Source organism: Natator depressus, chromosome 2 (assembly GCF_965152275.1).
Source record: "Natator depressus isolate rNatDep1 chromosome 2, rNatDep2.hap1, whole genome shotgun sequence".
NCBI lineage: Eukaryota > Metazoa > Chordata > Testudines > Cheloniidae > Natator > Natator depressus.
The window spans coordinates 164,337,212-164,362,351 of NC_134235.1; the positions used below are offsets into that span (position 1 = coordinate 164,337,212).

At 43.1% G+C, this 25,140-nt stretch overlaps 1 protein-coding gene across 3 annotated transcripts in view; it reads left to right on the forward strand.

Moving 5' to 3' along the window:
* TNS3 (tensin 3) overlaps positions 1-25,140 on the forward strand; it is a 251,931-nt gene that overhangs the window by 51,306 nt on the left and 175,485 nt on the right. For all 3 annotated transcript variants that reach the window (XM_074945256.1, XM_074945258.1, XM_074945257.1), the window contains exon 3: positions 8,279-8,317. The gene's annotated coding sequence lies outside the window, so the exon portion shown is untranslated. The remainder of the gene's footprint in view (positions 1-8,278; positions 8,318-25,140) is intronic.

Genomic DNA, 25,140 nt, shown 5'->3' on the forward strand with positions numbered 1-25,140 from the left:
TATGCATTCTGCATGCAAAAACATGTAGTTTACACACAATTTTTTGCATGTGCAATTTGCATATGTTGGGGGGTGGTTATATGTCTAGGTGCATGTGCGTATATTTTGCAGGCACCGAGAAGGTGCCTAGTTTTGAAAAGTTGACCTAAGCATTATTATGGTATTGTTGCATAATCATTAGTGTAAATGTATAGATATTGAAAAACATTGTGTACATATTGAAATATGATATTTTATAAGTGATTATTTAATGTACTTTTTAGTACAATTAAACACACTAGAAGAAGTAGACAAGTGAGTGACTCTAAATTGCAGGGGTATATTAGTAGGCAGCCTTATAGCTACCAGTAGATGTAACTTCCGGAGAGGTCAGGAAAATTCTTTTAGGGCTTACATCCACTTCCACTAGAGAATATAATAGGGGGTGAGTAATGTATAAAACAGTTGAATATGGTAGTTGAATATGGCAGTTGCCAGCACTGCAGTAATATTCGATTTGAATAAAGTGATCCTGCAACTTTTCTTTCTAGCACTATAGGTGTAAAACATTGAGTTGTGTCTCGTGAACAGAATAAAACCAGGCTGTGTTCTTCTGTAGACAGGTATCATTTTGTAAAGTCATAGACAAGCTTTAAAGCAAGCACTCTTTTTGTAAATGTGTCACTTAATGGAAAATTTCATTGGGAATACACATACATTCTTTCTCCTGTATGAAGTTATTTCTCTGTCACTTGGAAATATGAAATTACAACACAGTCTGTACTATAACAATAATCTTAACATAGCACTTTTCATCCATAGATCTCTAAGTATTTTACAAAGGAGGTTAGTACCATTATCCCCATTTTACAGATGGGGAAACTGAAGTACAGGGAGGTCACCTGGCAAACCAGTGGCAGAGCTGGAAATTGAATTCAGGTCTCGTGAGTCCCCAACCCTATTCACCAGGCCACACTGGCTCCCTAACTAATATAAGATTAATCATGATACCGAGGAAGTTTTTCAGACTGATATTTTGAGCATTGAAATGGTGTGAAAAATATTGCATTTAATAATAGAGATAAAGGGACACCACCAACTTGAGTAAATTTGGTCCATTTTAAATATGTTAGCTAAAACTAGTTTCAGGTATGACACCTACTTCAAAGTCCCCCTGCAAATTTGTGTGCTTTTACAATCACATATTCCTGTTTTTCACTCCCCTACTGCTGCTTGAAAGATCCACATAAAAGGCAAGGGAAACAGACTCTTTATAAAGTGCTGTGAAGTGGGCAAAGTAGACAAACTGAAACAAAAAAAAAAGTCCCTATTTTCTTTTCAAGTATAAACTTTACTATAGTTGCTAAAGCACCAATGTAGATAGAAGTCTGATTTTTTTATTGAGAGTGTCCCTTTAAAATTGCAAGCTCATGGGAGCCTAGAAAAAATGGGCATGCTTTGGACCAGATTTTGGCTGCGGTAGCACAACTGCACAAGGGAATGAGAGGGAAAACAATACGGGGAGCCCCTTCCCCACCTTTGCTGAAACATAGTTGGCAGTCATAATACAGTCTCCTGCTCTCCAGACATGCAGGTAGACTCTGTTAGCTCTTTTAAGAGGAATGAGTTCCTTACAGGCGGGGTCCCACTCCTTGTGTGCCACTTGGTGGCTGGAGGGCTGATTTGGGGACAGGTGGGCTGGGCTTGGATCCCCTAGACAGGATCCCCAGGGAGTTCATTTTCTCCAGCAAACTTGGAGCAATATGACAGCTCCTGGAGTCTGTAGGGAAAGGCTTCCAGCCATTATCACTCATGCAGTCCAACTCTTCACTTCACCCCAGCGCCGTTGTGGCTGTAAAAGCAGGGATTGAGCGCTTTGCCTTTTGTAGAGCTCTGGCTGCTTTGAGCGAAGGTGTTACGTAAAATTGCATGTCAGGCAGAAGGCCAGGGAGGCAGAAGCTGTCTTCACTTCAAACAACTGGAATCTTAATCATGAGAGTTTATTAACATCTTCCACCTGTTAAATATGCTTGCTCTGTTGGACACAGGTGATTAGCAAAAGTCAGCAGCAGCCATGATGAAATCTGCAGCAAAAAAATGGGTGTATGCATATCACTTAGTCCACAGACTGTCAAACTCAGGGGTCACAGAGAGGCTTCAGGTGGTGAGAACCAGCATCCATTTTCTTGGGGCTAGCTTGGGAGAGTTGGGGATGGCTAGCGGGAGCAGTTCTGAGACTTTTTCAGCTTTAACGCGGGGTTCCTGGTATGGGAAAGTTTGAGAACCACTGACTTAAATCTTTCCCAAGCAAAGGCTCAGCTATCCAGGCAAACACCATCCATTTCCACATTGAGGGAAAAAAAAATATTCTAGGATGGAAGGTTTACAGGAGTTGAGAGACCTGAGTGGGTTTTGTTTGATGTAGTCAACTCTGCTTCGCTCTACCTGTGTTGTGCATAGGACTTGACAACCTCTTCATTCCTGCTGGTTAAAATATTGAATAAATTGAGTCTTGCTTTTTAAAAGATTGTAATGAATATGGCTGCGCAGTGCTGTGGTACACTAGACCTTTTATGGTACTCAGCAGGGCACCAGGTGTATCACGACTCAGACGCAAATGGTGTAGGTGCTTCAGCTGCGAGGCCCTAACAGTGCTTGCACAGGTAGATCCCGTAGAGTACTAAGCTGCATGGCTAAGTGAAAGGGTATTTTACTAGAGCTGGCAAAGTAAATATTCTAGCTTCAGATGCTAAAGTGGTACACTTCAAGTGCCACACAGCTGTTCCTAGCATGGCCTCTGGGGGCACTCCAATAGAGGGTTAGGGCTCCTCAGAATGGACCTTAATATTATACAAGAAGATCTGGACAACCTTGAAAACTGGAAAAATGGGATGAAATTTAATAGTGCAAAGTGCAAGGTCATTCACTTGGGGACTAACAACAAGAATTTTTTCTACAAGCTGGCAGTGTATCACTTGGAAGTGACAGAAGAGGAGAAAGACCTGGGTATATGTGTTGATCACAGGATGACTATGAGCCGCCAATGTGATACAGCCATAAAAAAGGCTAATGCCGTCCTAAGGTGTATTCTGAACTGCAGCTTGGACAAAAGCTGCCTGGCAACTGTCTGACATTCTTTCCTATGCTTTCTTGTTCAGAACTTTACCCTGACATGTTCACCTGCCTTCAGATATAGGTATTTTGAAGTGGATCCCTGGTTGCGTATCACTTTTATTTTGTATTTTGACTAGCATACCTCTGTCTGGGATGAGTAGTTTGCAGGGTAATGCCAGAGGAGTAATGGAATGTTGATACACCAAAGCTGTCAAACTCCCTGTGGTTAAAAGAACAACAAGACAGGCAAGATTACTTTTTGTGCACAAATAGAATGCTTACGAGGTATGTTTGCTTTTCAATAACTTACAGGCTAAAGAAAACCCTTTAAAACATTTTTCCCCCTTGGCTCCTAAGACACTTTAACAATTACCTTTTTTGGTAATTTTTAAAAGATCCATCTTCTCATAATTTATTGCGTCTAACTCCTTTTACATGAACTGCAGTTCCCTCCCCCCCTTCATCTGATTAAATAATTTACTTTAAAGAGAAAGATGACAATGATAATGTGCTTTACGAATATTAACATATGAAGTCTCAACACCCATAAGAGGCAGGTAAGAACAGACAAGCTAAGCAATCTGCCCAGTGTCACGCTGTGAGGCAGTGGAGAAGCTGGGAAAATAACTCAAGTGTCCTAACTTCTGGTTCCCTGCTCTAGCCACCAGGCAGTCGAGTTGGTTTGTGTTTTAATGGAAAAACGAACAGCTAGATGAATTCTCCACCTCCCCAGGTGAGGCCATCTGCATGGTATCCCACATTAAATCATGTCTCTTTCTAATTAGTGCCCTGAGACACCATTTGCTATAACTATATAGCAAGGCTGAGATTTTCAGTTCCACCTAAGGGATCTGGACCCTCTGTTCTCTTTAAAATGTCAATGCACATTTTACACTGTATATTTGGAGGGGTGATTGGCCAGTCTATTAGTGCAAAAGGAAGTTGCCTTTCATTCCAGTCACTGAAAAATATGAACAAATAACCCAACCATATTTCAGTTCTGGAGAACATTATAGATGGATTTATTTTAAATTATTTTCTATAGACTACCAACAGCTGCTGTAAAATCAGAGCCCAGGGCCCAATCTTACAATTGCTGAGCACCTTCCTTTCTTGTTGATGTCACTGGGAGTTGATGCTGCCCAACAATTCAGAGATCTGGGCCCTAATGAGCACTCTGTGGTCATGGAGGCGTCCTTTGTAGCTGGAGAGGTATTTCCAATACAGACAGGGAAGTGTTAGTATTATACACGGCACTGATGAGACCTCATCTGGAATACTGTGTGCAATTCTGGTTTCTCATGTTGAGAAAGATGAATTCAAACTGGAACAGGTGCAGAGAAGGGATACTAGGATGATCTGGGGAATGAAAAACCTACTTGATGAGAGGAGACTCAAAGAGCTTGGCTTGTTTAGCCTAACCAAACAAAGGCTGACGGGAGATATGATTGCTCTCTATAAATACATCAGAGGGATAAACACCAGCAAGGGAGAGGAGTTATTTAAGGTAAGAGTCAATGCTGACACAAGAACAAATGGATATAAACTGGCCATCAACAAGTTTAGGCTTGAAATTAGATAAAGGTTTCTAACAATCAGAGGAGTGAAATTCTGGAACAGCCTCTGAAGGCTCTTTTGCCCCACTCTGAGCAGTGGGGCAAAAAATCTAATTGGCTCAAGACTGTACATAGTAAGTTTACGTAGGGGATGATATGATGAGACTGTCTACACTGGCATATAGCTGATCTGCGGCAGCTAGTAGCAAATATCCCCAATGGCTGGTGATGGGACACTAGATGGGGAGGGCTCTGAATTAGTACATATAATTCTTTCCCAGGTGTCTAGCTGTTGGGTCTTTCCATAAGCTTAGGGTTCAACTTCCCGACCCCAAATATGATAGGAATTTTCCTCTGGGTCAGATTGGCAGAGACCCTGGGGGGGTTTGCCTTTCCCTGCAGCATAGAATATGGGTCACTTGCAGGTTTAAACTAGTGTAAATGGTGGATTCTCTGTTACTTGATGTCTTTAAATCAGGATTTGAGGACTTCAGTAACTCAGCCAGAGATTATGGGTCTATTACAGGAGTGGGTGAGCAAGGTTTTGTGACCTGCATTGTGCAGGAGTTCAGACTAGGTGATCATGAATGGTCCCTTCTGCCTGAAAGTCTGAGAGTCTATTAAAGGCAAATAAGTAACTCACAGATTTCCAGGCCAGGATCAATATATTGTATGTCTCATTGGGTGCCCCTCTGCATCGTCTCTTTGCTGCTTCAGCAGCAGGGGTGGCGAGTTATATGGGCTTGTGGTGCCCGTGCTCCAGGAATATTCAGGGCCTGGGGGCCTGGCTCCACCAATGCTCAGGGCCGGGTCTCTCCCCTGTCCCCGCCTGCTGCCCCCGCGCACCTCACCCAGAGCATCTCCTGGCCCCGCCTGCCACGCTCAGGAAATTTAAAAGGGCCTAGGGGCCCCCGGCTGCCGCCGCCACCACCAACAGCGTAGTGGGGCTAAGGCAGCTTCCTGCCCGGCCTCGCTTTGTGCCACTACTGGAAGCGGCCAGAACGGCTCTATGGCCCCTGGAGGGGGAGCATGGGGTCTCCGAGCGCTGCCCCGGCCCTGAGCGCTGACTCCGCAGCTCCCATTGGCTGGGAACTGCAGCCAATGGGAGCTGTGGGGGCGGTGCCTGCAGGTAGCAGCGCACAGAGACCCCCTTGTCCACCTAGGAGCTGCTGCCAGAGGAGTGTGTGGTTTGCTTTCAGGAGCCGCCCGAGGTAAGAGCCGCACCCCTCACTCTCTCCCACATCCCAACCCCTTGTCCCAGCCCAGAGCCCACAGCCAGCACCCAAACTCCCTCTGAGAGTCTGCACCCCTCCCACACCCAAACTCCCTCCCAGAGCCTTAGGCAGGTGTGGGGGCCACCAAAAAATTATACAAATCTGCCTCCCCTCAGCAGCAGTACTTCCTGATCAGCTCCTGATATCGTGTGGCTCCAGATAGGTGTCAGGTCCCCTGCAGTCTCTGCCTGAATATAATTGTTATTTACAAGGATAATAGGACCTTCTTTTAGGTCTAACACCTGGATAAACATACTGACCACTCCCCCAGAGACTCTGGTTCTTTGTCTGCAGTACCTTCTTCAGGTTTCTGTCCTTTTAAGACACTGAGCTAGCTGCTGGCTCTGTGTCCCTGAGAGTTCTCTTCAGGCTCCTCTATACTCTGCCGCTTGCTGCTTCCTGCATAGACCTGTATCCAGATGTAATGTTTGCTACGCACAGTCTGCTCCACATGTGGCTCTTCACCTTTTCCTCCCTTGGTAGGCTTCCCACTCTGCAGGCAGCTCCTCAGCTTCTTTCCAACCTGCTTCCCTGCTCTGCCATTAGCTCACCATGCAGACAAGCCCACATGGCTCCCACCTCATGATGCAGCTCTTCCATCAGCCCTCCAGCTCCCCGGCTATGTTCTCAGCTTGTCACACAGCCTCTGCAGCTCGTCTTGCTCAGACCTCAGCTTTCGCAGAGAAAGAGGACAAGTTTGCTTCCTGGGTCAGGCTTTTCCCAAGATTTTCCACACTCTCTCCCTATTGATGGGATGTGCCTGCACATGCACCCTGGAGAGTCACAAGGTGGGGAGTGGATATTGATACTAAATGATGAGCTAAAAATTTTTACCTGCTCAGCCGATTCATCACAAGATGAACCCGTAAAAGTCTAAGAGTATAGCCCTCTCCCCACAGTGGATAATATCCCAAAAGCCGAGGAAAAGGGAATCAGAGAAGACAACTACATGTATTCACGATGCCTGGTATACGTTCTTGCTTTCTATGAAACTGTGGTGAAATCTCTTAGTCCCAAAGACCACCTCTGCCAAGGTAGCTCAAACAATGAGGGCCAGCTGTGTGTAGTTGCATGCAAAACATACATGACTGGTATGCTCTGCAGAAGATGCTAACTGCTTGACTTGTGGGAGAGAAGGAGTTTGTAGCACTGTTTTGAAGCATGTTTGCTTCTTCTTGGTCTGTTTTCCCCCTCCTGTTATGGTCGAATGCTGATGAGCCATGTACTGTGCAACCCCTATCATTCATTTTTTGAGCAACAAGAGAAGTCATCAATCCTGGTTACTTGTTGCTGCTAACAGGGACAGGAATAAACAGATCAGTATCATGCTGACTCCAGATGCACCTTACATAGGTACTGAACTATTTGTTTTCCTTGTGCTGAAGTTGACAGGTGGGTACAGCAGCCTATGCTAAGGCTTTCCCACAGGAATCGGGTATAGCGTTGTAAAATTATAAACCCAGAATTAAAAGCAGATCTGTCTGTCTAAATTTGTTATTCAGGAAATAATGTAATACTCATCCGCCTCTAGAGCTCTGCCCTGTGATGTTCCACAAGGATCCATCCTCTCCCCCACTTTATTCAGTATCTATGAAAGCCACAATGAGAGAGTGTGAACGTGCATGGACTAAAATGCCAGCGAACGTTGGAATTTGGAGACTGGATCGGATCCATGTGCCATTTAGTCCGGTATTCTATTTCCAACAGTAGCTAGCATAAGATGAATCCAAATCTCTATCAACCCCACATCAGATGCAGACAATACCATCTCTCACTTATCCAGGGCCTTGGCTGAGATCAGAAAGTTGGAGGATGATCAGGAATAATGTGTCCCCCCAAATAGAAGCTTTATGGCATAAGTAATAGAAGTAGCATTTGTATAGCTATAGAAAGCCACTAAAAATTGTTTGCCATGGCTGATAGTATAGTATGATGTGATCACACTGTTCCTGGTTTTCCATCCATTTTGGTACTTAAATTATTGAACAAGTCTTGCGTAACATGTACAGGCCACAGAATCCTTAATCTGAAGTGTTTAAACTTCAGTATAAGTGGAGTTGACATACCAATTCAGGTCAAGCTGACTTTCCGGTTTTGAACACTGTGGCAGATCCAAACCTAGATTTCTTTCCTTTGCAGATAAGGAGAGTGTAATTTCTGTTTCCTGCCTTTGGCCGAGTCAGGCTGTATGTGAAAATTGACCTATAAATAAGATTCTTTATTCTGGGCCTGATTTGGTGAGCACTTTCAACTCACACTGCATTCAGTTGGATTTGAGGCTACTCAGAAGCTCATGGGATTGAGCCTTCAAAGAGAGAAGTATCTTATTTCTTTATTTTATTCTTTTTATTCCAGGTGGTGAAACCCTGCTTCCTGCCAATCAACTACGAACTGGTAAGTGAATCTGACAGTACTAATATCAATCAGGGGAGAGTGCAGTTAAAGGACCAACGGGAGTATTCATACCCACCCACACCTTACAATCATCTACCACCGTCCTGCTGTGTAAGGTTGGGCAAATCACTTTTTGCTTCTGTGCTTCAGTTTAACCCTCTGTAACATTCTGATAATGATATTTACCCATATTGGGTAAAAAGCATTGTAGAAGTGCTGCTTCGTTATTCATTATTATTTCATTAAAGTCAAATGGCTAAAGACTGAATCAGTGATGCATTGGGTCAGTTACCAAAGGCATTAATAAAAATTGAGTGAGGACTCTAGGATTTGGCCCAATAATTTTATTTATGAGCTAATCCCCTGCTACAGTGTTGGGACTCTGCACAACATTGTTGTAAGAATCAATAAAAGTATTTCAGTAAGAAAAGCAGCCCCTTCCTACCTTACATCTATAGCTTACAATATTAGTCTTGTTGAACATCTGTCATGATACCCTCCATCATAAGATTATCTTTTAGTTGCTAGAATGCAGAATCCGATGCTATTTTCCTTTGTATTTTTATGCATAATTGGAAAATGTGAAGGGAAAAAAAATCCCTCGTTGCTGTGTGTGTTAAAAATGTGAAGTGAACTGGAGTTACTTCTGAACTACTCTCTGAATAATGGATTACCAATTACTGGCATCAGTGGGCTAACTGCTCTTGGGATGTAGGTTTACATGAGAAATCAGTTTCTATATGCCAGTCTGTGTGAGTGTGTATGTGCCTCTTATCTATTTGTATCTTTTGTTCTCCAAGCCTTTCTCAAATTGCTGAGCAAACCTGGATGGTTGAGAGCCAAAACATGAATACTGTAGCATGCTCCTAAGTGTCATACATGCATAAGATTCAGGGATCCCCGGCTGCGCAGTTGGGGATCAACTCTCTCTCTCTGAATTCCTGGCTTTCCATTGATTTTTTGTGTGTGCCTCATGCAGCAGCAGTTTAATATTTACTAGTGATGGCCTGAGGGGTCCTTTAATCCGTGGGTGGTACCTCTAAAAGGTGCCATGCCATCTTTAGGAAGTCCATTTCTCTGTGGTCCCTGATCTAACGTAAGGCTTGTTGAAATCAATAAAAATTCTAGGCAGTCTTTTGTGTGTCAAATTGATGGGATTTGGAAGAAGGAGACTAAATGTGAGCTGGCTCCCCTTGTTTACACACAGTAAAGTGTTAACAGAAGTGATTTTTTTCTCCTCATAGTGGACCTTGTTCATTATGCCATCCCAAGTGAGGTGGATGAGATGGCACTGTCATCCAAAACTCTCCTGGTCCAGGCAAATGGGGCTAATCTCAGTTTCTTCCGTTTGTTCTGGTTATTAGCAATATTCCTGATCTCTTTGGGGTGTGTTACTGCTGAATTGTAAATTGGGCTTGCTCTACTACATTTTCCCAATCCATATAGGCACAGGTGTGGCTTATATTAACTCATTTTCATCCCTTTTTTCTCTATGAAAGGGTGAGCATATTGGGAAGCAGGTGACAGAACTCCTGAAGTCTATTTGTTTGTATGAAATAATTCATTAGGACAAATATGTCATCGAAGCAAGTCCTTGGAAGGATTTTGGAAACACCCCTCGTACTTTATAGTCTCTCTGAACATGAAGGCAAGTGACATACAAGCAGTTACCTCTCTATATAACTATCATACCAGCTCAGCCTCCTTCTGTTTCAAGTGGTCACAAAAGTGCAGTCTCAGAACAAAGGTAACCGTTACTGCTATTAGGCAGATAGAAGATTCCGGTTTTATTTGGATTGGGGAGGTGAACACTCAGTGGGATTCTGATTGGCCCTTCTTTTGGCATAGACAAAGGATCCCTTCAGTTGGATCCCTCCTATTGGCAAACATATCTCTGCAAAATTATTATTTTTCTTATTTAGACTGTAGACTCTTCAGGTCAGATACTTTCTTTTAATCTGTATAGCACCCAGCATGATGGGGCCCTAGGTGCTACCATAATACAAATAAGTAATGGACAGCTTCTAAGATAATTCTCCAGTTAGTGGTACAAACATGAAACTGAACTCAGTGAAAAATAAAGATAGTTACAACACATACCTTGTACTATAAGATCTTATCCAGTAACTTAGTAATGATCATTTGGTAATAATACATTCTTTTTCTAATTAGGTTCTTATACTCACCCATAACGATTGTCTGAGCACCTTCCAGCAGTGCATTAAATGATGTGACCAGCATCTATCTAGCTTTCTTTCTCTCTCTTCCCTCCACCCCCCACCCGGTAGAAAATTGTAGGTGAATTTTTTTTAACACATGCTGTAGTATGTGTTTTATTACTGAGGGCAAGGTTGAGGATATGCATCTTCCACTTGGAATGGAAAGTGGTGAAGTCTGTGGTGGTTCTTAGATCCTGCAGGGTTTTGCTCCACAATTTCAGACCTTTATAGTTCTGTTACCCATACAAACAAGTTTTATCCATGCCAGTGGTTCTCAGGCTTGTTCCGCCGCTTGTGCAGGGAAAGCCCCTGGCGGGCCGGGCTGGTTTGTTTACCTGCCGTGTCCGCAGGTTTGGCCGATCACGGCTCCCAGTGGCTGCGATTCGCTGCTCCAGGTCAATGGGAGCTGCGGGAAGCGGTGGCCAGTATATACCTCGGCCCACACCGCTTCCCACAGCTCCCATTGGCTTGGAGCAGCGAACTGCGGCCACCAGGAGCTGCGATTGGCTGAACCTGCGGATGTGGCAGGTAAACAAACTGGCCCGGCCCGCCAGGGACTTTACGTGCACAAGCGGTGGAACAAGTTTGGGAACGACTGATCCATACGGTAAACAATTCTGTTGTTTAGGAGGAGCAGAGCTGTCTACTTTATGTACGGATCCCAAGCTTTAAGTGATTTTTTTTAGGCATCCCATGCTCAGAGCACTTGACTGAGATCTTAAACTTGAGAATAATGAGTGAAAGGATGTAGTAGCCCATGTTTTGCCAATTTATGATTTGCCACTTAAACACAAACTTATCTGTACTCATTCCAAGATATGTAGCTTTTAGTAACACCATTTACTCCTGGGGGAATTCTGTGACAAAAAATTAAAAATTCTGGGTACAATATTTTAAAATTCTGCATAATTCTGCAAATGTTGTCAAAATAACACTATATAATCACACCTGTTTCAATTATTTTGGTAATTTATTTTAAAATACCTGTCAGAAACTATGTCTAACAATACAGACACACACAAAAATTCCCCTTGGAGTAGAGTTAAAGAAACCCCTACAACAATCCAGTTCCTGTTTTTCTGTCCCCTCCCCGCCAGAGTCCAGCTGGGGTGCCAGAAACCCACATCCCCTCTCCCCCGCTCCGAGAGCCCAGCCATGGTTCCTCTGCCCAGCCCAGACGCTCACACCACCTACCCTCCAGAGCCCATCCGTTGGCACCCCCTGCCCAGACACTCACACACTCTCCCCCCTCATAGCCCAACCGCACCCCCCCCGCCCAGATACTCCCCCCAGAGGCTAGCTGCAGCCCCCACCCTCCGGCCTGGATACTCACTCCATATCCCCAGAGTCCGGGCATGGCCCCCCGGCCCAGACACACACATCCCTCACCCACAGAGCCCACTCACACCCCCTCCCCCCAGAGCCCAGCGGCTGCCCCCAGAGCCCAGACATTCACACCCCCTACCCGTCCAGTGTCCATCCATGATCCCCCCAGCCCAGACATTCACTCCCCTCTCCCCTCCCCAGAGGCCACCTGCAGGGACCTCACATCCTTCCCCCCAGAGCCCACTCACACCCCAGAGCCCAGCTGCGCCCTCCCCTCTCTCCCCCAGCCCAGACACTCACACTCCCTACCCTCCTAGAGCCCAGGGGTCCAGAGGGAGAAATAGCCTTGTCTTCTGTTTTTGAGTTGGGCTCTGCCAGGTCCAGCAGCCCCTAGTGGCAGCCAACATCTCTGCAGCCCATTTCTGTGGGGGGAAAAAGGAAATTCTGCATGCCCAACATTAATTTCTGCAAAATTCTGTATTGCGCAGTGGCGCAGAATTCCCCCAGGATTAACCATTTGGTTCCCACACAGAAGTAATTAATGCATGGCTCTAGTATAAATTATTAAATCCATCTAACCTAACATAGTTCTTGCCAGCATAATCCTCCTGGTGGTTGATACTGAGTACTGTAACTCAACTCTCAGTGGCATGTTGGCTGCTAGATTGTTGAAGCTAATGAAATTTACATACATTTTGTTTCTTCTGAATGTGGAATTTATCAAGTATTTTCAGCTTGAATGTCTGTTTCCAAAGAAGCTCTTTCTCCCAGTTTCTAATAAACAAGGCATCTTGAAGCTTAGCAATGACATCAGGGCCCTCATGTATCAACTCAATGCAGCTGTTCAGAGTTTCAGGAGCTAAAATATAAGCCAGCTGTTGTTAGGTGTTCACATACTGCTTGCTTTTCATTGTCATTTCAGTTCCTCTGACTTGAAAAGGGTGATTTTACTCTAGCTTTTATAATCCAACTCAAATGAAAATAATAACTGTTCTTTTATGCGCTTTATTTAATTGGATTAGATCTGACGCAATTGATTTTGCTTACATTTTTAGGGACACTGTATAATGGATGGTAGGAATTAAAATTGATCTTGAGTGGTCTCATTTTATTTATTTGTTTATTTTGAAAATTAAACATGGTTGAATTTTATAGAAAAAGATTTAAAATGAAAAAAGAATCAGAAGCATGCATGGCCATATACACTATGGGTGAGAACCTTGCCCTTACTCTGGCCCATTTATATTGGAGGGGAAAGGAGCAGAGTAAAGGGACCCTTAAATCCTTAGTTGCAGCCAGGGGAGGATTTCCCAGCATAGGCACTGCCTTCTAAGAACCCCGTGGCGATTCCCAGCATATAGACAAGAAGGGGATTAGGAAGCATGTGTTGGGAACGGGTCCACAGCATGTAGCATTGCAGAGATTCTGTGCAGTGCTGCGACCTACAGGGCAGCCATAATTAGATAGGCCCCCCAGCCTCTCCATCCTTCAGGATTGGGATGGTGCAAAGGTGGCGTAAAGCCACCACAGCTCCCCCTTTCTCTGTGCTGTGAGTTCTGTGCTGTACCCCTTAGAGGCTCTTAGCACAGCATCTCGCCTAATGCAAGGGTTCTGAACCAGTCTTTGGAGGGCAGTTTGGCACCCAAATATGCAAGGGATCTGAAAATCCTACCTGAGCTGTGCTAATGCACTGGTGCAATCTTATCTGAGTGTAATGTCTCAGTGGTTAAGCTGTTATGTAGAGGTTTCGTTCAGTTGCTTTTAGGAAAGAACACTGTGATGGGGAGTAATTGGCTTAAAGGTTATGGACAATGAATGTTGGTCAGGGAAGAAGTGAGAAAAAATAGAGACAGAAAGATGTCAATGAAAAGAAAATAAATTAAAAATCAAAATGATACCAAGGTACAAAATGATCTTCTGTGCTTCCTTTGAGAAGAGCTTGTGTTTAGTGTAAAGGGAAATCAGCCATATAACCGAATGAACCGCTTTGACACAACAGTCAATGAAATATATATATTGAGTTACAGAATTATTGTATGTTCTTGTGTATGTCCAGGACTAGGAATTGGTATCCTGCCTGGCTGTAAAGGTTCTTGGGGGTGCCCAGGACTGAGAGTCACCTACCCCCCTGCAAGACGGAGACTCGCTGGTGCTTAATTGGGTGCTAGCTCCCTGACACTTCCAGCCTGTTAGCCACCCAAACAATCTTCTTTGGGCTCTACCAGCTGTTCCCTTGCCTTGCAGGTTAACAGTAGGTGTATCCCAGCCCCTGAGCCCCTTTGAAGCCTTCCCCCGTAGTATTCAGCCCCTTATCCACTGAAAACCGATAGTAATACCAGGTCGGCTATTGCCAAGGACAGTGTACACACCAGCTTGTTTGAGTCAGCTTAGGATCCACTTCTTGCACAATATCATAGCACTGAGCTATATTTATAGTGAAAACAATCATAAATTTATTATCAAAAATTAAGACTTAAGAGATTGTGAGTAACCATCTGTCTAAGAAGCTGTTCTCACCCTAAATGTCCTTAGCAGTGTTTCCAACCAAGGCATAGTTGGGATCCCATTTTCATGAATGTAAACATGCTGTCTGTTTACCTCCTTGGTGCAGTATAACAGGTTTTCTTTTTGTCTTCTCCTTACATTCCCAAAAGTTTATTGTCTGCCTCCAGAGACAGGGCAGCCCTCTGTGGTTTCCTCTCCAGTATCTGGCCTCCCTTTTGGCTTCTCATCCCCCTGTTCACTTCACATGTCAGTGGAGCCTCCATGGAGCTGACTTACAATGCTTAATCTGCATGTGAACGGAGATAGGTAAATTTTTCTGACAGAAAACTGTTTATCAACTTTGCCTTAATACAGACTATAAAAACACATTTCCAGTATATGTACACAACTCCTTGCATCGTTTTGGTACATACATTTTATGACACTATTCATAACCAGTTTGACATGGCTTTCATTTAAGATCTCATATGATATTCTTTATGAATAAATATTATGAAAGTGGTGTGCTAGGTGTAGTGAGTTTGTCAGGCCTGTTAGGAGTTGCTGTTAACGACCAGTGAACCATGTGCCAGCTGGCATGAATGGGCTTCTGGGTCACACTGGCCTTGAATAACCATCTTGTCAGCTTGCTTGAAGGAAATCTTATGATCTTCAGAAGGAAGTTACTGAACAGTTGATGAATGCTGAGGGTGGAATTTAGACTCCAGTGGTGTCCATAGCACTCTGATTTAAGAAAGCATTTATGTTCAGGTGTGGTTAGTTTGATAGGTGGGTTACCTGCTCAGAGGAGATGTGCAGGGCTATTCTGGAGTTTAAAGCAAAGTTGATTCTGTCAAAGAATTCATTTCAGAATGGAGTTATTACTGTTCCATAGCACAGCTCCTTCCCATGTTCATCAGCGAGCCTCAACCACAGGCAGAGATGACGCGTGGGGGGAGGGGGCATGCGGGGTCACATGCCCCCCCCCCAGATTTGCTGCTTGGCTACTGAGCATGTTCATATGCAGTGAGCATGCTCAGTAACACTGCTGAAGCCAGCTGTCCTCACTCTGCCCCCCCCCCCGGCCCTCCCCCACTATCGCCAGGCACGGGTCATCTCTGGCTGAGAGGGCTTTCTCTAGCTGACATCAGTGTCCAGAAAGACTTGTTCTAGGAAGAAAGGGGAGTATCTATCCATCCATCAGCAAGGGACAGTGGGCTCAGTTAGGCTGAGGATCTCCCCTCAGAGACAAGCGACAGCATAGCCCCTTAACACTTTCCCAACCATCCTAACCTCTAAGAGAAGTTCTCTTTCCTCCGCTTTTGCCCTGCGCAGTTTGGTAAAGGGTCTTTGATGCCTGTAGCTTCTCTGAGCCTTGTGCAGGGGATAGAGAGAGAAGAAGATGCTCAGGAAGCTTATTTGCATGAGCCGCTTGTCATCTAAAGGGGCTCTGGGCGTGACCTGACCACAGAGTTGCTCTCTGCTCCCTTGACCCAGCCCAGACATCCCCAAAATTGGTCAGTCTGGTCTGGAGCCCAAATACATGGGTGTGCTGCTTAATATGGCCTGTAGTGCAACAGAAAAGAAAGGGAAAATTTGGCCCTTAAACATTCTGTGGTTTTACTTGAAGCTCCAAGCATTGTTCAGTTCACCCATTGCTAAGAAAATAAAGAAGGCAAATGAATTATTTTATTTCCAGGTCACTTCTGGATTCTAGGAAGTATTTTAAAAAAAATCAAAGATGCACTGAGAAAGTTAATTTTCATCCTCCCCCTGCAGTGGTTCTGTTGTCTTTCACTAACAGCCTGTCAGGGTACTGTATCTTTAAAAAGAAAAAAAAAATCAAAACTTGATACCTCTGAGGCCCCTCAGACATCCTGTTGCATGTCTTGCATTAACTAAATGTGACTTAAAGCTTGAACCTTGAGGCGCACATCCGCTCACATCTTAAAATGACTCCATCAGTTCAATGGGCCCTATCACTGTTTGGCTTGTCAGGTTTAAGGCACAGTTAACCAGTGATGTTTACCAGGAAAATCGTGACTTGACTTTTGCACCCTTCATCTTTTTGTCAGCTAGTTGCCAAAACATTCTACATACCTCGCAGTGTTGCCATTTTGACATCACTGTAATAAATAGCTGTTGTAATCGTGGAAGCTCAGAGTGCGCTGACCCAGCTATGCATGCTTTACTGTAACCTACCCACAGACTGAACTTTATGTTTTGTATGGAAGTTAACTCTTTTGGTTCCTTCTCTTTCTGTTTTCTCCAGGTTTTCTCACTTAAGTAGCTCTTTATCTGTGCTGCCAGTTTGTCCATCTTTGAAGGGTGGCACCTTCAAATTTCAGGCTTACTTACCAAAATAATTGCCCCCATTTGGACCGTGAGCAGAACCTGTGCTCTGGTCTCATCCCAAAAGGATTGGGGAAGTAAGCAGGAGAGAATGGGACAGAGACAGGAGAGGAGAAAGCACAAAACATGAAAGATAAAAATAATTGGGGGAGAAGAGTCATATGAGAACAGAAAATGTCTTGAGGAGAGAGAAAAACTAAAGTGAAACATTTAAAAACAGTGACAAAACCAGCTCAAGTTACTCTGAGTGAAAACATATTCTGATGTAGGAGGAAAAATGGAGGCTAGGAATGGGGGGAAAAAAGAAAGGGGGAGAAACCCAAGGGAGAATATTATTTTGTGTCTGTGGTTTAAGGGAAGCTTGGCTGTTTCTACCAAGAACTTCTTAACCCAGCTTTCCATGTGGTTATGTGAATATTTGCCTCCCAAAACTTTTGACGGATTATAGATCACCTTCATGTCCCTTTTTTGAACAGCTGTGACAGTCAGGCTTTTTATCCTCATCCCATTTAATTTACTTAAAAATATCTCTTCCCATGAAAAATACAGAAGCATCCCCATGTTCGCAGTCTGTCCATTTTTAATATGACCCTGGAACAGATTTTCTTTGGACGTTTTGACTGAAACACCATTTGTTGTACGGTGATAGCCTCAGATTGCAGCTAAAGGATTGGCCTCTCCAATTTCATTCTAAGTGGGATCTGAGTACTGGAAGATGTGGGATCATTAACTTTCTTTAATGGGGTGTGACCTTCAAATCCTCTGGGCTATGATGACAGTGACCAAGCTGCACTTAAAACTGAAAATGAGCAGCTATTCATCTCTGCCAGATGTGATGCTGGATTCCAGCTGAAATCAGTAAATATGTCACTGGAAAATTGTATCAAATTCTTTTGATTGAACTGAATTTGAAGCAGCTATGGCTTGTTCGTTCCTTGAATGCTATCGTTGTTTTTTTTTTGTTGTTGTTTTTGTTTTTCTTTTCTTTTCTTTTTTTTCCTGTAAGAGAATTTTAGAGCCATAAAAAACCTAGGTACAGAGAACTAAGGAGTGATCTAACTAACCATACTGTTGATAGGGACATATTGTATTCCCACCCCCCTCCAGATACTAGGTCCAGTGCCCTCGTATGTGGCCATAACCCTCATAGGACAGTTGAAACTCCATGTGTTTGCACTTGCAGGTTCATTCTGATTCTTTTGTTTGAGGAGTTGCTTCCTCTATTTCCACCCAAAAAAATCAAGGGGTTCCACCACTTGAGTTTGTGGATTCCCTGAGATGCTCACAGATTTTAGGTGATTGATTAGAAGCAGAGGTCATCCAAGCAAAGGCACCTTCCTTCTGCACAGGTACCAAGCCTTTGTCTTCTTGTTCTGTAGGACAGCACCAGTCTCTCCAAAGCCATGTTGCCGAGGATTCCCTCAACTTGTTGCTGACCCTGGAATCCCCTGCCACGGGAGGGTCTACAGCAGGTGTGGCCAACGTGTGGCTCCGGAGCCACATGCAGCTCTTCAGAATTTAATATGTGGCTCCTTGTATAGGCACTGACTTCGGGGCTGGAGCTACAGGTGCCAACTTTCCAATGTGCCGGGGGGTGCTCACTGCTCAACCCTGGCTCTGCCACAGGCCCTGCCCCCACTCCACCCCTTCCCACCCCCTCCCCTGAGTGTACCGTGCCCTCGCTCCTCCCCCCTCCTCCCAGAGCCTCCTGTACGCCGCAAAACAGCTGACCAGGAGGTGCGGGGATGGAGGGGGAGGTGCTGATTGGCGGGGATGCCGGTGGGCAGGAGGCACTGGGAGCAGGGTGGGGGAGCTGATGTATTACTCTGTGGCTCTTTGGCAATGTACATTGGTAAATTCTGGCTCCTTCTTACCACCTCCTTCTTGTTGACCACCCCGGCCTACAGCATGGAAAGGGAAACAGCAGTAATGTTGCTGCATTTTGTGGTTTGATTGAAGGGTTTGGGGAGTGGGAATGGGGATGATGATACCTGACAGAGTTTAGATTTGCCTCTCCAGTGCCTGCCTTGTCATCATCCATTCCCTAGTGCGAAAACCTCCATGGAAGGCTTTCTTTGGTGTTAGGAGTGCATGTCACAGAGGTGTCATACTCCCCTTTGATGTAGCTCCAAGCATGGGGCTCACTGTATTGTATTTGAAGTGGTAACATTTTTGTGTTTATTCATCAGTATTATGATGTCGTTGACTATTGTAAGTGTGGAAGTGAATGTGATCCAGACTATATCACACAGACATAAAAGTCAATGTAGAAAAATAAATTGAGCAATATAAAGATGTGATGAGCAGAAAACCAGACATACTAGATGTTCAAATTAAATGACACAATTAAAGTGTGGTTGCTCTTTTGGGATGCATATATCTACGTACAGTAGTTCTGAATTAAGGAGGGAACAGCGAAAGCAGTAATAGTGACACTTTTGACTTGATCATTTAACCTTTTTCTAACAGTCTTTCCCCCCCCCAGATTTCCCATTGCTGTATGTGGAACCATTTCTAACTTGGCTTTTTGTCTCCCCTATCTGGAACCGCACTCTTTGTACAATACAATGATGTGTGTCTAATAAATGTAGTGCCACACTCCAGGTACGTTGTTTGATCTAAAAACATGAGATTCTACTGCATGAGCTAAAAGAGCTCTTCAATCTCATAGCCTGAAGCCACTCTTAAATCTCTGTGGGTCTACAAATAAAAACCCAACAAGATTTCAGTGTAGTGCCTTTGAAATATGTCTTGCAGTTTATATCCACTAGAGACATGTATTACTTTGGCCACCAGAGGGAGTCACTATTGTTCCATGAAAGCTATAGAAATATATGGAGAATTGCAAAGAGAATTTAATAAAAAATGAAAGATAGCAGCTATAAATGTGTTCATGTCCTAATGCATCCTATGCAATATTCTAGTGTGCATCCAAAATGCAATGAAAATCAGACTCAGTATGTGTGCTTTGTTCTTCAACAATTATAACAACAAAAACGGAATTTTCCTACTCTTCAGTTAAAGTGTCTGCACAAACATTACATCTAGCAAAATGTTTTTGTATTTGATATTGGCATGAATAGAACTGTAGTAAACTACAGAAGAATAAAGTTGCAGTGCTTGTCAGGGTAGTTTCCCAGATCCATAAAAATAGTTCCTGTTCAGATAATGATTGTACTCTTTTTCTAAGTTGGCTTCAAGTTCCTATCATGATTCAGTTTGGAATATAACTGTTGCAGTACTAGAAGAAAGCTGATGCCTTTCTGTAATGCTAAATGTAGATGATTAAGGCAGCAATAACTAAAACCTAAATCCAGCAATATGATGCATTCACTAGACACAGTGCATTTCCTCCCCCCTTTCTGTTTTCATGGTAACATTTAGGGTGTGAAGCATTTTTATGCATGGAACAGTAACTCGTTTCAGACTGTTTAGTGGCATTCGTATTCTTATGCCGCAGGCAACTTTCATGTACATTTGCCTTTACTAGGCATGCAAATAGAGTTACATGCTCTCTGCTTTGCTGTCCATGGACCATTTAGAATGAAAAGAAGCATGTGTGATCTAGACAAAATTCTTCATTCTGCTTTTACAGCATTATTGTCAAATTAGTCCATGTGCAAAGGTTCTCTTTCTGGCAATGACAGTTCTGTGTACAGAACAAGAGCAGGACTGCAGCATCGATTGCAGGATTTTGCTTTTTAAGCATATTTTTGCCCTCCTTTTAAAGTATTTTCGAATGAGTAGAGTGTCTGGAGTATGGGAAGGAAAAGCTGTCTCTACGCCTATCAGTTTCCCAATAAAGTCTGTAAAATATACATCAGCCATACTGTGTGTTGTGGTTTTTTAACTTCAGCAAAATATACACTCATAGATGTTCAGTAAATACAGATGTTCAGCTGAGGAGGGCTGCTACTTGTCTTTCAATAAAGAAAACCAACCCCTGTAACATTAACTTTGGAGGCAAGTTTTGTTCTAGTCTAAATTAGTTTAATAAATATAGGTGTTGGTGAGCAAAAGGTTTCTTAACCTTCTACTTGAGGGAGCTAAGAGTGGATTAATATGTTAACTTCAGATTAAATATTGACAAGCTAGGCTCAGCGATGACTGCTTTATTGTATAACTGTTGGCTCCGTTTTACTCAGTGTTATCATAAAATGATTCCCTCAATCAATACCACCTTATTCTACTTTCTCTGCCCTCAGTCAGTGTTTTGGTTGAGGTCACATGCTGATTTAACTTGTCGGACTTTTTTTTCATAGCTGCCCAATAATGTAATAACTACCTTAGGTAGGATCTCTAGTTGACTTCTCTACACTTAAAAATCTTGAGCTGTACTTCTGGCTAGTTTCTAAGGAGATGATTGCATACAAGTAAAATTTTACTAACATGGAGTGTGTAGGTAAGGGGGGAGAGTTGGACTGGTGGGTCTGCTTTAACTGTCTTTGCTCCAGTTCATCATGTGCTGATCAGACAAAGGTTGAAGCTCATGTTCATTTCCTGAAAAGGACCATAGTATTAAAAGCTAAGGTTAACCATATAGTGATGGAGAATGCTGCATTCTCCTTACTTTTCAGGTGTCTTTAAAGCAGCAGTCAAAAGGAAAAGCAAAGTTAATCCCATTAATCATCTAAATATTAACAAAGATGAGGGAACTTTCTATTTTTTCAAATGAACAAAGAGGACAGGGGATCTCCCACTATATTCACTTGAAAGTGGATGCACATTCCTTGGTCTTATCTTCTCTTTTGTTGTAATTTTTTATGTCTTTGATTGTCGTTAAGTCAACTTAACTTAATCCATTGTTTTGACTTCATTAGCCAGTTTCCTTTAGGAGTGGAACTTTTAAAAAAATTTTGTGATCTTTTCTAAGCATTGTTGACAGGAAGCAACAGATGGCTTTTTTAATACGGAGTTGGAGTGTTATTCTTGAACAAGTTCCTTCCTTGTAAACATTTCTGTTAGTCTCACACTTCACGTAACAAATCCCTGCTTAATCTTGTACTGAATATGAATCTAACCATCCTTTGAATGTACTTTGTATAGGAAAAAAGTGATGTATTGTGTTTGCTGCCCCTGAAATGCTGTTACTGGTGATGAACATGTCAGGGGTGCACATGAATACAGATAATGCATTTTAGGAAGAAGGTACAAATATTGTACTTTTGGTGTGTATGATGAGAAGGATTATGTTAGAGTGAACTAAGACCACTTTATTCCTGAGTGAGAGCATCCATATGGGGGTTTAACATGCTTTAATTTATGTGCGTTGACTTGACACCTTTAGTTTGCCTTAACTCGGCTGAGTGACCTGTGTAGATAAGCCCTGATAAGCCCTGATAAGCCCTGATAAGAACTGAGGCACAGTGTCTCTGTGCCTCAGTTCCCCAACTGTAAAATGGGGGTAACACCACATCCCTACCTCATGAATACATTAAAGATTTTGAGGTGTTCACATGTTATGGCCATAAAAATACCTTGCATATATAAAAATAATCTGAACCAATTGGATTGCATTGAGAAAATTCTGGACTCCTTTTTTGCAGTTCCTCTACCCATCACCTAATTCCATCCTCTAAGTTTCTAACAACTTCCCTGCCTCCCTTGAATTCTTAGTAGATTTGACTGAAAATATTCCATCAAAACCATTTTTTTTAATGGAACATGACCTCTTTTTATTTTTTAATCCTGAATTTTTATTTGAATATTTTAATTTTTCTAAAGACCAACCAAACTCCCCAAAATAGTCAGTAAAATGTGGTTAAATATTTTTGGTTTTAGGGAGAAATGCAAAGGTTTTAGGTTTTGGTTTCATTTTTTTTCGTAGAAAAAATGAAAAATTTAACATGAAAAATTTTTGAAAAAAAAAAATTCCAACCTCCCCTAAATTTCCCACAAAGAAACTGGCATTTTTCTACCATCTCTTCTTCTTTGGTTTCCTCCCCCATCCACAAACACTCATCACCTTGCCTCAGACTTCTGGTTTGCTCCTGAAAATCCTCACTATCACCCTCTTTCCACACACTACCTTCCTTGCTTCAGCCTTCTGGTTCAGTTCGTATCTCCATGCTCTGGCTTCTGCAGACATGATCATAGCAGCCTATTTTTATGACAAACCTTCTTTTCCTTGTCCTCCTCTTAGACTGTAAATAAGGTGGCCTCCCCTTAAGGCCTTTTGATCACGTGGCCAAGGGATTCATAACTGACAAGGTTTCTGTGTCTCAGTGCTGGCCACTGATGTCTCTCTCATTCTTATCAAGTCTGGGTCTTCCATGTGGACAACTCCAGAATTTGACTATTTGCATATGAGATGTGACTGGAATAATATTAGGGTCAGCAGAGAGATTCAGAAGCATTGGCAGAGGAAAGCTCCTCATGACAAGATTAGCAATGCCAGTGAGGTCTAAGACGGGAGTCAGAATGCGAGAGGAGGTGATGAAAGTCTGGTGTCTGAAGGTGGGAGAGTTGCATCAAAGAGAGATTGTGGAAAAAGCACGAAGGCTTGGTGCCATTGTGGGCATTGAGAAGGAGTGAACTGAGACCCAAATCAAAACCTAACACTGCTGTTTACCCACCCAAGGGCAAACCCGAACTCCAGCTGTGAGGCCCTTAGCATATCCTATTGTCTGGATCACTGGATCTGAGCCAGAACCTATTTACTATCGGAGAAGTAATCTATTTAACATTCTTAGAAAGGATGACACTGGGATATATTTGAGATGTCAAATTAGCCACTAACCTGTGAGATTTTTATTACCCTATCAAGGTATCAAATTGTTTAGTTCTATAAATGTGAGTGGCCTATTAAAGCAAGAGGGGCAATTTTCTTTCAACTTCTGATAGTACCCAGAACTGTCATTATCTACTGCATAAAGCTTAAGACCAAAATTTACAAAAGTGAATAGGGATTTTAGAGGCCTTGCTTTTTGGGTGTCAATCTTGATTTTCAGATGTTCAGAATTTCTTAAGGTACCTAAAGTTGGTCATGCAAAATCATTAGCTCCTTTTGAAAATCTTAGTTTAAATTCTTTGGGTGAAATCTTGGCTCTGTCGAAGTCAGTGGCAAAACTCCCATTGACGTTAATGGAGCCAAGATATCCCCCCTTTGTCTGTCTGTGTGAAGCAGGTCTCTCTAATTTGCATGATGTTGATGACTACTGGATGATAGATGGGAGAGTCTGATTGCTACCACTTGAAGCTAACAGTGGCAATGCATCTCCTTTCCTCTCATTCTTTTTTGAGCCTTATACTCTGTTCTGCTAAGTATCTTCCCCATTGCTCTCTCCGGTGCTACATTGTCTCTTCACCCTTCTTCCTCTGTTCTTGTCACTCTGTCCTCTATTTGCTGTTCCTTATATTCCATTGCCTCTTTCTTCATCACTTCCTCTATTGTTCCTAAGGTCTCTCTTCCACCACTCTGGTTCCCACGGTTGCCTTTTCCATCTCACATCCTGCAGTCCTTTCTCTACTCTCTCCCCACTAAACCAGGAGGATAGAGGGAATGGTTCTGATGCTGCCCTCTGAAACAGATAGTCCAGAAGTTGCCTCCTCATTCATCACACCCTTTGTTGGCTTCTCTGCTCCCTCTCTGCAATGCAACGCACAGAGAGAGAGAGAGAGCAATGAGCAAGGTTGCTCAAAAGCTGGCTGCTCAAAAACTTAGAAGCAGACAAGTTAAAAATCCCCTCCTGACAGTTGGCTCGGAAGCTATGAATGTCATGCTCAGTATGTGGGAGCACTGGCTAAACAGCAAGGCCTTCCTATGAACTGTCAGATATTTGGCAAGTCTGGCTTTTGGCCTTGTTTCACATAAGACAACACACACACACACACACGCACACATCTTTATTATGAGAGGGTCGGTACTGATTTTGGTATGGGTATCTGGCTTGTGATGGGAAGAGCAAAAGAGATGATGGAATTCCCCAAACACTCGACTAGCGGCATATGTCATGTAAATACAAAACTGTAAAGATGGGATCTGGAAAAAAAAAAGTGTGAGCACAAAAATTGCATATTCACCATTCGTAAAAACTTGACATGTGCCTGTTTATCTCTGCAGATCAACATAAATTTCCATCTCCCTATAGTCCCTTTCTGACTGAGCATTTTAGCTAGGGTGCACATCAACAGATATGGTTAAGGTTGCTGTAGGTCTCTATTCTAATTATCCTTTTTCATTTGCTTATAAGGACATCAGACATTCATAATTGCTGCATGATATCCAGTGCTGAATTATTAATGGCATGATGGCTGCAAGTAGATTTCTTTGACACAGAAGGCTGTGTTGGCATGTTTCCAGAGTAAGAGAATCTCAGACAAATTGTGCCCAATCATTTTTCAACACAGTATCTAAAGGAACAGATTCCATACCATGGTCTGACCCCTTGGAACTGAGCTGGGAACACAAAGATGCTGAAAACAACCCAGAGCACCCCCTGG